Source organism: Haliotis rufescens, unplaced genomic scaffold (genome assembly GCF_023055435.1).
Source record: "Haliotis rufescens isolate VD_foot unplaced genomic scaffold, xgHalRufe1.0.p SCAF_13, whole genome shotgun sequence".
Classification (NCBI taxonomy): domain Eukaryota; kingdom Metazoa; phylum Mollusca; class Gastropoda; order Lepetellida; family Haliotidae; genus Haliotis; species Haliotis rufescens.
In genome coordinates, this window is record NW_025963813.1 from 16,590,931 (window position 1) to 16,606,383 (window position 15,453).

The 15,453-nt window shown below is 41.8% G+C and overlaps 1 protein-coding gene across 8 annotated transcripts in view; it reads right to left on the reverse strand.

Annotated features, from left to right (window-relative positions):
• Positions 1-9,322: 9,322 nt before the first annotated feature.
• Positions 9,323-15,453, reverse strand: part of LOC124124491 — a 174,066-nt gene continuing 167,935 nt past the window's right edge. For 4 of the 8 annotated variants that reach the window (XR_007220365.1, XR_007220362.1, XR_007220360.1 and 1 more), the window contains 3 exons: positions 14,051-14,189; positions 10,810-12,194; positions 9,323-10,382 (listed from right to left, as the gene is read on the reverse strand). The gene's annotated coding sequence lies outside the window, so the exon portion shown is untranslated. Of the gene's footprint in view, positions 10,383-10,809; positions 12,195-12,234; positions 14,190-15,453 lie in introns of all 8 variants that reach the window. The other 4 variants (XR_007220363.1, XR_007220359.1, XR_007220361.1 and 1 more) reach the window with 4 other exon arrangements.

Here is a 15,453-nt window from a genome sequence, read left to right on the forward strand (position 1 = left end):
GAGTAGTAAAAAGGAAACAAAAGAAAACCACAGGGTAAAATGGTTTAACTTACAGAAAACAGATGACATCATTGGATGATTCCCACTGGAGATACAATATATCGATTCTATTATTGCTTATAATATTATTCAATTCATTTTACCAGACTTTACAAAATACTACCAGTACACGCCCATAAACAGGGCCTATCACCTGATTTGAGAAATTTACAGCAAGTGGTTTTTACGTTTGATTTACTCACTGTAAAATTTATTTCACCAGAAAGGCTGAAAGAAGATTTGGTGAAAGGCTCAATAAACAAATGCCAAATACACGAATGCCGGAAAATGCTACATTTAGTCATACAATGTGATATTATTGAGATGACAACACCTGTTTCGTTAATGCACTTGCACCTGGATCTGACAGTAACTGATAGCAACAAACGGTCACACTTTCACTCCACGTATGTCGTGAAGTGTGTTATGGGGTGCTAACATATTGGGCTGAAATGGATTCGGTGTAATATTGTTTCAACAAAAACTGTGATGTTGAAAGCTGTCCTTCCAAACCAGGGTTTAAAAGAGCAGTGTATCGTCTGCTATTTTCTTACTAAACACCGATCATGATTGGAAACCATACAGTTCGAGTGAGTGAGTGAGTGAGTTGGGTTTAACGCCGAGGTAAGCCCGAAGTGATGCAGGCCTCAGTAGGTTTCTAGCGGGGTCAAGGAACGCAACTCTTAGACGACTGGACATACCTCTGTGACATCATCATGTCATGTCAACAACACAATATTTCACTGTTACACATTTCACAAGTAGCTGCAGAGCTCTGGCACGGGATTTAATCAAAAGTAAAGAAGCCATATTTATTGCGGACCCGTGAAGATTCGGGGTAGAATAGGTCCTCAGCTACCCATGCTTGCCGTAAAAGGTGACTATGCTTGTGGTAAGAGGCGACTAACGGGATCGGGTGGTCAGGCTGCTGACTTGGTTGATGCATGTCATCGTATCCCAATTGCGTGGATACAAACTCATGATGTCAATCACTGGATGGTCTGGTCTAAGCTCAAATGAAAAAAGCTCAAGCTTCTCTTGTTCCCCTGTTCATTGATCTCACATGGCTTCTCTCATTCCCCTGTTCACTGATCTCACATGGCTTCTCTTGTTCTCCTGTTCACTGATCTCACATGGCTTCTCTTGTTCCCCTGTTCACTGTTCTCACATGGCTTCTCTTGTTCTCCTGTTCACTGATCTCACATGGCTTCTCTTGTTCCCCTGTTCACTGATCTCACATGGCTTCTCTTGTTCCCCTGTTCTCACATGGCTTCTCTCATTCACCTGTTCACTGATCTCACCTGGCTTCTCTTGTTCTCCTGTTCACTGATCTCACATGGCTTCTCTTGTTCTCCTGTTCACTGATCTCACATGGCTTCTCTTGTTCTCCTGTTCATTGCTCTCACATGGCTTCTCTTGTTCTCCTGTTCACTGATCTCACATGGCTTCTCTCATTCAAGAGTTCATTGATCTCACATGGCTTCTCTTGTTCTCCTGTTCACTGATCTCACATGGCTTCCCTCATTCAACTGTTCATTGATCTCACATGGCTTCTCTTGTTCTCCTGTTCACTGATCTCACATGGCTTCTCTCATTCAACTGTTCATTGATCTCACATGGCTTCTCTTGTTCTCCTGTTCACTGATCTCACATGGCTTCTCTCCTTCAACTGTTCATTGATCTCACATGGCTTCTCTTGTTCTCCTGTTCACTGATCTCACATGGCTTCTCTTGTTCTCCTGTTCACTGATCTCACATGGCTTCTCTCATGCAACAGTTCACTGATCTCACATGGCTTCTCTCATTCAACTGTTCATTGATCTCACATCGCTTCTCTTGTTCTCCAGTTCACTGATCTCACATGGCTTCTCTCATTCACCTGTTCACTGATCTCACATGGCTTCTCTTATTATCCTGTTCATTGATCTCACATGGCGTCTCTTGTTCTCCAGTTCACTGATCTCACATGGCTTCTCTTGTTCTCCTGTTCACTGATCTCACATAGCTTCTCTTGTTCCCCTGTTCACTGATCTCACATGGCTTCTCTTGTTCCCCTGTTCACTGATCTCACATGGCTTCTCTCATTCAACTGTTCATTGATCTCACATGGCTTCTCTTGTTCTCCAGTTCACTGATCTCACATGGCTTCTCTCATTCACCTGTTCACTGATCTCACGTGGCTTCTCTTATTATCCTGTTCATTGATCTCACATGGCTTCTCTTGTTCTCCAGTTCACTGATCTCACATGGCTTCTCTCATTCACCTGTTCACTGATCTCGCTTACCTTTTCCATCGTTAGGTTGACTGTGTGGTTAATGAAGGTTACCCCCACACTGACCCACACCCCACCATATTTTCACAATACACTGTTTGAGTTAAACAGGGACAGGGTTGAGAGCCTCACCACCAATACACAGGCGTGAACACGTCTTAAAAATGGACAAACAAGAATTGATTGTAAACAAACAAATATTCTTTTTCAATACTGATAGTGTTGTCTTTCATGAGGATGTCTTGATTATGCACAGTAAGTGTTGCAGAAAAAAACGTTTGTCCAGGTCTAAATTTCAAATTCTTGTTTCGATTTATTTTTTGCCTGATGTCCACTTATAACATGGGGACATTTTGTCAAGTTTGTTTCTGTTCTTGTTTCAGCTGCAGTTTGCCACGTTGCACAGTGCTGAATATAGTTTTTCTCAGATAAGATATTGACTTTTACTCATGTTAGGTTACATTTCGTCTCACATTGGTCATTGGTGTACTGTCTCAGTGTCTGTAGACATGGACGATCTTGGCTCACGGTCTGAACCAGAGACCATATATCGGTATAAGGTCTCTGTCTAAACATTTACCACTGAATAATTCTCGCTGTTGTGGTGTGACTGACTCGGGTTTCAGGATACCCAACAGCATCTTGCATCTGAGGGCTGTTGACATGAGTGAAAATGTGCAGAAATTATGTGTGTGTGTGTGTGTGTGTGTGTGTGTGTGTGTCTGTTGTACGAGGGGTGTTCATTAAAGATTTTCCCTTAAACACTTAGGGTTATCATATTTGGTTGAAATTTCACATGTGTGATGATACACGTATCTATGGGTTATGTCTGAATTTGCAGCACCGAACTATTAATCTTACCACTTTTACAGGTGTTATGATCGAGTGGGGTGTGACAATGGAGCCAGTAGAATACCGAGCAGTGATTAGGTTTTTTATATTTGAAAGGTCGCACACCAAAAGAAACTTTCGAGGAAATGAAAGCAACTTATGGGGAAGATGCCCCATCATATGACGTTGTTAAACACTGGCATCGCCAGTTCAAGTGTGGTCGGACATCTGTGGAAACAGCTGCCATTCCTGGTTGCCCCCATTCAGCCATTGACGAGGACACTATCCATCAAGTGGAGACCGCCATTTTGGCAGACCGACGTATTACTGTTCGCCAGTTAGCACAAGATGTCAAGATCAGTGTAGGGTCTGTGGAAAAAATCATCCATGACAATTTGAACATGCATAAGGTGTCTGCACGATGGATTCCCAGGTTGCTCACACCTTTCCAAAAGCAGGAACGAGTCAATTGCTCAAAGGATCTTTTGGACATGAGCAAAAAACAACAGGCAAACTTTGTTGACAGACTTATCACACAGGATGAAACATGGGTCCATCACTATGATCCTGAGACTAAAGTTCAGTCGATGCAATGGAAGCATGTGGAGTCACCCCACCCCCCCCCCCCCCCCCCCCCCCCCCCCCCCAAAAAAAAAGGCACGTGTCCAACCCTCTGCAGGCAAGGTCATGCTCACAGTGTTTTGGGACCAGCACGGAGTAGTGATGATGGATTTCTTGGCAAAGGGTACCACAATTACAGGAGCGTATTATGCTTCACTGCCGCGGAAATTGCGGGACGCTATCAAGCTTAAGAGGCGTGGCATGCTGACCAAGGGTGTCTGTCTCCTGCAAGACAATGCTCCAGTACACAACTCTCATGTTGCCCAGACAGAAGCGCGGTCCTGTGGCTATGAAATCCTTCCACATCCTCCTTACTCTCCTGACCTTGCACCATCTGACTTCCACCTCTTTCCAACCATGAAGTCATTTTTGAAGGGAAAACGTTTCACAGATGATGAAACACTGATTTCTGAAGTCAAGTCATTGTTTGAGACGCAAAATGAGGGCTTTTACAAGCGAGGTCTCCATAGTTGCATAAAACGATGGGAGAAGTGTGTAACTCTTGGTGGTTCCTATGTGGGGAAAGACTAATACCTATGCCAAGTTTCTTTCCACTGGGTCCATCGGAAGTGGGTCAGGGGAAATCTTTAATGAACACGCCTCGTATGTGTGTGCGTGTGTGTTGTGTGTGTGTGTGTTGTATGTGTGTGTGTGCGTGCGTGTTGTATGTGTGTGTTGTGTGTGTGTTGTATGTGTGTGTGTGTTGTATGTGTGCGTGCGCGTGTGTGTGTGCGCGTGTGTGTTGTGTGCGTGCGTGTGTGTTGTATGTGTGTGTGTGTGTGCGCGCGCGTGTGTGTTTATGTGTGTGTGCGTGCGTATGGCGTGCGTGTGTTGTGTGTGTGCTTGTGTGCGTGACTTCACTGGATCAGGGTAATATAGGGAGGCTTCACTGGATCAGGGTAATATAGGGAGGCTTCACTGTGGATTGGGTTAATATAGGGAGGCTCCACTGTGGATCGGGGTAATATAGGGAGGCTTCACTGTGGATCGGGGATAATATAGGGAGGCTTCACTGTGGATCGGGGGTTATGTAGGGAGGCTTCACTGTGGATCAGGGTAATATAGGGAGGCTTCACTGTGGATCAGGGTAATATAGGGAGGCTTCACTGGATCAGGGTAATATATGTAGCAGAGTTGAGAATAATATTATTTGAAGTTATTTGGTGGTGGATTTTAAGTTCAGCATGATTATTTTAGTATTTCCAAGATAAATGAATACTTCCCACAACCCAATAAGGGCCCCCAGGCCATAGAGAGCCTCATGGTTATTGAAAGGTGTCATTTCTAAACAAGAAGCGTGTCATCACATTTGATTGGCTACAAGTTTCTGTAAATCAAGTAGAACCAGTTTGATTGGTTTGGCAATGCACATGGTTTTCGTGCTGTGAGCATGCTTCATGCATGATCACTTGGCTGGTGACATCAGGAGTGGGAACACCTATTTCTTTCTTGCAGGGCGTGTGAAAACTTCAGGTTAGTTTAGTTTAGTTTGTTTTAGAAAAGTATAAAATATGGATAAAAAATGTTGTATTGTTTTACACTTTATAACAGTAGTATAATTGTTGTTCATGCAATTTGGTAATAACTTAACTTGGAACATTTCAAGTGTGTAGTTGGGTACATAATAACTGTTGATAGTAAATGTTTGGCAGTTTTGTCTATGCAGTTAATTATTGTATTTGGTGTATTTGCTATACTGTAGGTTGGATACGGCAGTGGCGACCAGGTTAATACCTGCTTGTGGGAACACGTGGTTCAGCCCATAGTTGGTAATTATAAGTGTTGTGTATATTGCTGTCATTTAATTCATGATAATTATGGTAAGGTACAGTACAAAAGATTTTGTTAATATCTCTGTTGTAATTAAGCAGTCACTTGCCCTTTACCTTTTGTTAATGTTTTGTATGTTGTAATGTTATTTTGCTATTAAGCTATTTTGTATGTCCTGTACAGAGTGATGTGCATCCAGCTATACATGTATGTCAGTTACAGTTGGAATAGAGTATTTTATATTGGATGTGATAATGTTGACAGGACCGTTGTAACCACGAGATCAAGCTGTGCAATAAAGAACTCGGCCCAATACATGGATCATGTCTTCACTGATGGATGGACACGTGAAGATTCTGGGGTAGAATAGGTCTTCAGCAACCTGTACTTGCCGTAAAAAGCGACTATGGGGATCGGGTGGTCAGGCTCGCTGACTTGGTTGATGCATGTCATTGATCCCAATCCCGATTGCGTGGATCGATGCTCGTGATGTCAATCACTGGATTGTCTGGTCCAGACTCGATTATTTACAGACCGCCGTCATATAGGCTTCACTGTGGATCGGGGTAATATAGGGAGGCTTCACTGTGGATCGGGGTAATATAGGGAGGCTTCACTGTGGATCGGGGTAATATAGGGAGGCTTCACTGTGGATTGGGGTAATATAGGGAGGGTTCACTGTGAATCAGGGTAATATAGGGAGGGTTCACTGTGGATCGGGGGTAATATAGGGAGGGTTCACTGTGAATCAGGGTAATATAGGAAGGCTTCACTGTAGATCGGGGTAATATAGGAAGGCTTCACTGTGGATCGGGGTAATATAGGAAGGCTTCACTGTGGATCGGGGTAATATAGGAAGGCTTCACTGTAGATCGGGGTAATATAGGAAAGCTTCACTGTGGATCGGGGTAATATAGGAAAGCTTCACTGTGGATCGGGGTAATATAGGAAGGCTTCACTGTGGATCGGGGTAATATAGGAAGGCTTCACTGGGGATCGGGGTAATATAGGAAGGCTTCACTGTGGATCGGGGTAATATAGGGAGGCTTCACTGGATTATATTGGGGTTATATGGGGAGGGTTCACTGTGGATCGGGGTAATATAGGAAGGCTTCACTGTGAATCAGGGTAATATAGGAAGGCTTCACTGTGGATCGGGGTAATATAGGAAGTAGATGGCACCTACAGCAGAGTTCCAACTGGTGCTGGATATTGGATTTGTGGAGTTGCTGGAATCACAAGAAGTCTGGGTCATCAATGGAGAATAACTTCTTCACTAGAGTGTGCAACACTTCATCGTTCCATCTGCTGGCAGAAGCCGGAACTGCGGCGTGACTGCTGCTGTCTGGGCTGAGTGAGAAAAGTGTTGGTTGTAAGCGATGTGATTAGTACTGTCTCAATGGTTGCATAAGGACCTCCGTCCCCTGTCAGCTTTTAGTGTTGGTCTGTAACCACGATAAGTCTTCTCATTCAGTTAATCATATCGGTAGGTTCATTTTCAAGCTCATGAGCAGGAGACATTTTGGTCTCTTTGACTTATTCTGTCAACCACTTGTTCTGTATGCACAGGGAACAGGAAAGTTGATTTATGGTCAGATATCCTGACATTTATTTACTGAGATATGATAAAGTAACCTAGGAGCTCCTCTGTAATCTGTCCATGTACAGGAATGCCTAATATGGGCATGGGGCGACCTAACTGGAGGTAAGACCCGTTTCATTGGGTATAAATCTTGATTATCAATAAGATCGTTTTGACTTGCTGCCGACAATATATTTAAGCAAATGATATGAGAGGTGGAATCTCATTGGCCAATGGAAGGGATATTACTGGTAAAAGACTTTTATAGTGAGTTAACTCCCTTGCTTCAGGAAGATGTGTTGAAGGATGCTGCAAGAAGTCTTGTGAAACCGGACCACACAGGGACTGACCATTTGATATTCTGTGTGCAGACTAGATACTTTTTAAGCTTCAGCTGTAAAACCAGATATATTTTTTCAATGAAAACTCTGTGCCTAAATCTTTTTTTTTAAAAACATCTTGGAACTATGTATTTTTTGTGGCAGACAATTTTCTGTTTTGACAATCTGAGCATAATTTATTGTTTGAAGCCTTTTTCCAGACAATATACACTTTTTTTTCTAAAGGCCCAGGCCATCCCCAGAATACCAAGTAATATGACCCTCATGAGGTTTACTCATGTTTAAATTTCTCCTCAGAGAATTTGTGATAATTGAATTGGGCCACACTTTGTTTTAAATCTGAATTTGACTCTTTTTTTTATCCCACCAATAATAAGTGATAGCATTTTGCACCAAAAATAAATTTTCTAAACAAGGACCCATTATTAATTATTTGCAGTGGATCATCTGGCCACTTTGCTACACTAAATGTATGTTTTGTCTGAAATTGTTTCAGAATGGGCTAATGCCCTGTCGTAGGTCCTGCAGTGACTTTGCATTAATCAGTTCTTATGAAAACACACTGGCAGTGGATGTTTCATATTTGATAAATTATGTTTCTTTGGGGCACCCCTATTGTTTCCAGATCAGTCAGCAACATACCTGTGTTCATGGGTATGCATCTAAGACCTGCATCACTTCGGGCTTTACTCCCACATTAAGCTGACAGGTTCTGATGTAACTGATTTATGTGTTAAGAGCAGCCTCTCAGGTATTATGTTTGTAATCTATCACAGAGCAGACAGGACCCGTGAAGATCCGGGATAGAATAGGTCTTCAGCAACCCATGCTTGCGGTAAAAGCTGACTCTGCTTGTCGCAAGAGGCGACTGACGGGATCAGGTGGTCAGACTCGGTTGATGCATGTCATCAATGCTCATGATGTCAATCACAGGATTGTCTGGTCCAGACTCGACATTTGGGCAATGTGTGTGGCGACTTCAGAACTAGTAAAACCTCTGCAGTTAGATCAGTGGTGCCAAATGTGGAACAGGTATCGGAAGTATAGCAAGATGTATTTGGTATGTATCTTTTGAAGGTTCAATGTTTTGCTCCTTGCACAATCGAATTTGAAGTTATTCCTGCTTGAAATTAAATGTCAACAGTTACAATGTTGGGACATGCCATTTTGATCATCATTCTCTACCTAAATATTGCTTTTCAATGATGTGAGTGCTATCCTCCATGAATATGACCTTGTATTAACATATCTGGATTAAAGTTGAATATTTTCTCACTTGTTTTGGTATATCAACAAATCATGTGTGTCCCCCGCCGTGACATTGCTAAAATCAGTGTAAAACCATACTGGGTGGGCATTTCCAGCAGTTGCGTCAATCACTGGATTGTCTGTCATAGCTGGAATATTGCTGAGTTTGACATCACAGATGTTGCACAATGAAAGACCGCAAAAGCAATTTCAAGCTAGCAATTATCATTGGTTATCCAGTGTCTTTATGTTGCTCCTGCATCTGCCTCAAGATCACATGAAGATGTCGAGCCAATATAATGGACATTTACAAACTGAAAGTTAGATGCAAACATTATGTAATGGTGGACGATTTATGAATATGCTGCTGAGACATATTCAGTTGCAAAAAGACACTGCATAACCAATGATAATTGCTAGCTTGAAATTGCTTTTGCGGTCTTTTATTGTCCTCAGGGATGACGGCAGTCTGCACCATACAATCCAGTGACAGGCTTTAATGATTGACATGTATCAACCGAGCAATCCCTTCAGTCGCCTCTTATCGCAGCACTCAGCAATATTACAGCTATATGGGCGGTTCCGGGTAGTGTGATGGAAAACAAAGAAGACTGGCGGCTGGCACACAACATTTATTCTGCTCAACTACACAAGATATTTCTATATTTAAAGTAACCAAAGCTGTCTATTTGCAATCATTATGCAAACGTACACCCACAAAATCCATTTTTCTGAGCTCGTTGGATGTGCTAAAACTTGGGCCTCGGTGAGAATAGAATAATTCCATACGTGTGACCAGTGACAAAACCAACTCCGAATCATTGGGGACACATCTGAGCAAAGCAATGTAGGTAATAGTCACATCATATTCCCAATGAATTCCATTTCACATTGTTCCAGTTTCCTCCTTCATGACCTAACTTTGTCTCCGGACTGAACTGCCCTCGTTCAGTTAAGCCATATTTCTCCCTCCCCCATTTCTGTTCGATAACTTGCCCTCATATAGTAAACAAATTTCCAAGTAAGCTATCTACTTCAGCACACACCAATCAGTTACCCAGTCAATCAAGCATGACGCCGACCACCCAAACTGGACCCCTTGTGAACCACACAAATATACAACGTCACTCATAACACCAGGAACAGGTTAATTCTGGACAGCTTCAGTACCCATTATTTCCGGGAGTCCTTCGCCATCACCTCTCATTTGAGAAACCAAAATTGATTTCTACTATCCTTAAAGAAATGAAAGTTTCAGAGACGTCATACTCCACGTTACCTTTGCTCAAATTGGGATTAGGTGTAAGACATGCATCCTGCCTAAATCCGTGTTGGTTTGTTGTTTAAAACCGCAATATTCCAGCTATATGAGGGAGGTCTGTAAAAAATCGTGTCTGGACCAGACAATCCAGTGATTGACATCTTAAGCATTGATCCAATCGCAATGGGATACGATGTCATTCATCAACCAAGTCCGCGAGCCTGACCACCCGTCGCCATTTACAGCAACATGGGTTGCTGAAGACCTATTCTACCCCGGATCTTCACTGGTCCCTAAATCCGTGTACAGTATTCAGAGTAATCAGAGTAGTTTGTTGATGGAATCCAAATGCAGGTTGAAGTTCTTAAGATGATAGTTTCATCATAGCAGATGGCTCGGAAGACTGATGAAAGGCCCTGTGGAAATAATTACAGAGTTAAGTTATGCAACATACAACATTACGGTTAGAATCTTATATGATCACATAATAATTATTGATTATAGTAACTAACTAGTTACCTTTACATATCGATGTATCCACCTATTAACGATCATATCATGCCGTGTCGGCTAAATGTGTGAGGAAAGCCTGAAGTGATGCAGATCTTAGACATTTACCACTTTGGGTACATGCTCAAAAACCAAGAACCATAACCCACTGTCATAGGATTCTGACGTGTCCAAGGGAAGCAACTCAGTACATTGAATTGCGACGTCATTGATTTGGTCACCTGTGCCTCCGTACACAAGATTAGACATAATATATACTGACAAACAGGTTATCTATGAAATTGATCACATTTAATCATAACTTGAGTGCACAACATGCAAGAAATAACTCACCGTGTGTATGGCACCGACCCCAATGACTTCAGTTACCCCAGGTATGTAATTACCATGGTCACCCACCTGAAGGTAAATATCAGTCCAAAGGAACATTACATAAATGTCAACAAAAAGTTCGGTTTGATCTGCCATTCCATATCACACACTGCACAAGAGTTTTTTCCATCATCGAACTGGTCCCCATGTTAGGTAAACAATTTCAATTTATTTAAAGGTAGATAGATATAATATGTGTACACGATAAGTAACACACACACTTGAGAATGCTTTTTGAAAAGAGCAATTATAAACTTACATATGTGAAGCATTTTAGCAGACCTAGTAAGGGACAGACTCTTTGATGGCTAGCATTTTACCGGATAAAATAAATTGTCATCGAAAGATTTCAGGAAAAAACTGCTTCAGACGGTTGAAAAAGATAATATTGTCGGTCGCAAGGAATACATTGTTGCAATTTTAATATATCCACTTGCACCCAAGAGACTCCAATGAAAGTGTACAAGTGAGCTGACGAGTCACCCTGTCGCCCAAAGCCCAGAGAAACAATAGTGCAGACAAACACAATGGCAACTGCTGTTGTAACAGTGCGGCAGGTTAGATTAAATACATTAACACCTTTATAGGGATAGCAACTTCTTTTACTGTTTGAATGAAAGTTTCAGACCTACTTTTTGCTCCCTCATCAAGCATTTACCTGACGAAGGAGCAAGAGGTAGCTCTGTACGTCGTACAAAAGAAGTTATTATCCATAAAAAGGGCCATGCATTCATGTTCTTCCAACTTCTAAATGCCCACCAAAGATTTCATGTCAGGTTAAGTGCTTGAACTAATACCAAGACCTAGGCATTTAAATAGTAACTGAAATGAAATACACTTTATAATATATACATTATGACACTGCTGCATTTGTATTCACTGATCAATGTTACCAACTCACCAAGGGTGGTAAACTGGACTTTTATAGTCAGTTAATTAATACTATAAAATTACTTGTAAATCATCTTTAACAGATTTGGACTACAGAACATCATAGAAATGTTGATTCCAAATTCATCAGTGGCTTGAGAAGCTTTTTTTTAGTATGGAAATCAGTAGCTGCGTCTTGTACGTACAACAGTTCTGTCAACTTCTATAAAATACTTCTCGAATGTTTGGTGGTAAAATAAGGACACGTCCATGAAGTTCTGTCTTAAACTCAAACCAAATCCATTTCCTAAACGTTCTCGATGTATGCAGAAAATGTCATTTGCTTGGGGTAATTAACTGGCATATTAAAACCTCCCCCGACAGTGGAAGCTGTTTGGGGTTCCCAGAGCCACCCGAATTCTCCCCCTCTGGGTCGGGCATGCTGGCCTGACTCCGTGTGGCACACTCAACAAAAACTGTCATGAAAATGGAATACAAAGTCATTTTTTGACTTACACGTTAGATTTTCATTTGTTGTACCTTCAAACGTTCTCCACCTGTCACCAAATGTAAGTGTCAACAAGGAAAGCTGCCCGCCGGCACGCAAAATACTTTTTCAGATCGACCACACAGGACGGAAGACGAGGCTGATCTGCACATGCTGCACGGACGACCCGTTCACCATACTCGGCCCTGATTGGCCTATCTTGTCACGTGCTGTGGCCCAAGGACAGAGCTTTATTTGAAGTGACCCTGTCATAATGTTTACATCTCACAATAGATTGACACATTAATAAAAGGTTTGTCCAACCACTAGAGCCATCAGTTACTTTGATCACCTTAGTAAATCTAGGAACATGTTCAATAAACCACTGAATACATGAAGCTGACACACGTTTCTGCACGGAGGCTTCTGGGCGGTGGGGTCGCCGAGTGGTTAAATCGTTTGCTCGTCACGCCGAAGACCCGGGTTCCATTCCCCACATGGGTACGATGTGAAGCCTTAATTGGTGTCCCCGGTCGTGATATTGCTGGAATATTGCCCAAAGCGGCGTAAAAACCTACTCGCTCACTTATTTTGCATGTACTGTTGGCCCTTTGTTTCACTGTTCAAAATATCATATGGACCATTTCTCGTCTGATGTACTTCCAGTTTACCTCCAGGGGAATATTTCTGACCTAATAAGATGACACTGGAGATCAAGGTTACTCATAAATACTTACATCATGTTTGTTGATTGACGCCACACAACAATATTACAACCATATAGTGGCAGTCTGTATACAATCAATTTGGACCAGACAGTCCAGTGATTATAATTACCCCATGAGTTTTGATCTATGCAGTTGTGATACGATGACATGCATCAACCAATTAGATTCATATCCCTAAAACACGACAACCTGTATCAGCTGAGGAAGATTTGATTAATCATATATATCTTGCATTTACTATTACACAGACAGCGTCCCAGTTTCACACAAGTTACTTATTACAAAATCTGGGAATTGATAAGAAGTGAAACTCATCGGTATGGCGCTGACAAACCTCAAAACTATCAGGACGAACTGGGATTCACCCCCGGTCCTAGGTGTCCGGCATTCCTGACAGATTCAACTCCTCACATTGCAGTGCCTTAGACCTACTCACAAACCGTGACCATCTGATTATCATAATAGTCGGCTCTAAGGGCAAGCATGTGCTGCTCTCACAGCCTCGGAATACCCCGCAATACCAAGGAATACCCAATCAAACCAAGGAATACGCCGCTATACTCAGGAATAAAACGCAATACCAAGAAATACCCAGGAATACACCGTCATACCCAATATAATTACATATGAGAGTGTTATATTGGCTCTGTAGCCAACATAATATTTACATATGAGTGTTATAACGGCTCTGTAGCCAACGTTATTACATATGAGACTATTATAACGGCTCTGCAGCCAAGGTTATTACATATGAGAGTGTTATAACGGCTCTGCAGCCAAGGTTATTACATATGAGAGTGTTATAACGGCTCTGCAGCCAAGGTTATTACACATGAGAGTGTTATAACGGCTCTGCAGCCAAGGTTATTACACATGAGAGTGTTATAACGGCTCTGCAGCCAAGGTTATTACATATGAGAGTGTTATAACGCCTCTGCAGCCAAGGTTATTACATATGAGAGTGTTATAACGCCTCTGCAGCCAAGGTTATTACATATGAGAGTGTTATAACGCCTCTGCAGCCAAGGTTATTACATATGAGAGTGTTATAACGCCTCTGCAGCCAAGGTTATTACACATGAGAGTGTTATAACGCCTCTGCAGCCGCACCACTGACCTCATGTATTATAGCGGCTCTCCGACCAATGGAACTGGTCATGGGTAGTTGAAACTTCGATGAGCAGGAAGGACATTGCATAACATGCCATAAAACTCACCAGCCAAAGACAAACCCCATTCTCATGACGGGTGTTCACCTGGAACACATGAAACAAACAAAATAACACAAAACATAAAGCATATCCATACATGTGCACGTCATGTTTAGCCTCCAAGTGTACCAGTTACTGGATAAAGCCAAACCCATGTATAGTAACTGTAGGTGTAGGAGTGGGAGTGGGAGTGGGAGTGGGAGTGGGAGTGGGAGCTGTTTATGGTACAATAAAACAATGCAGGGAGAATAAACCATGAGGGACGCAGTGTGGTTCATTTCATGATAAAACATTGTTCTACCATGACGTCATTTCTGGAGATTTGAACATGCGCTCGCAACTTTGGACGACGTTACTTTTAAGAGGGAATTGTCCAACGAGTTGTTCCCCGTAGATGTAGCCGGGCAACGTAGATAAACGCAATGGCAGAACGATCGTATCCAAAAGCGGGAGAGATATGACAATCGGTATTGGGAGAAAAGGTACAGTTATTGACGTGCAAATTATGAGAATATGCGGGAAAGACCAAATAGATCCCCCGCCCCCAGCCCTTTTAATAAAATTGACTTGTCAGACATTGACGAGGTCAGATTCTATTCAGAGAATCATCATTATTTAAATACGTGAAAATACATTTAAAGCTTTTAAATTTTATTACCATCCTTGAAGAGGCTGTACATAATATTGATATTTCATATAAAAAAATAAACGATACATGGTCGTTGTTTATTGTACAATAAAAAACTGCATGATAGAATAAACTAGAAAACTATTTCCCTCTCATTCAAACTTCAACCGAAAAAAATATCATTTATTGGTGAAATTATCACGCACCTAAATCCTTTTCACTGACCGACTGACACTATCTTGTCATGCACAGAGCATTAAATTCCCATTTCCTGATAAGACGACCTGCACGTTGATACAGATAGGTATAAGTATGTCAAACCTGATACAGTCTGACCATCAATGATCAATATCTTTATAAAGACACACTACTTCAAACTTCAACCGAAAAAATATATCATTTATTGGTGAAATTATCACGCACCTAAATCCTTTTCACTGACCGACTGACACTATCTTGTCATGAAAAGCGCATTACATTTGCATGTCCTGATAGTGTGACCTGCACCACGTTGCACGTATCTGTGCACGTTGATATAGATAGGTATAAGTATGTCAAACCTGATACAGTCTGACCATCAATGATCAATATCTTTATAAAGACACACTACTTCAAACTTCAACCGACAAAAATATATCATTTATTGGTGAAATTATCACGCACCTAAATCCTTTTCACTGA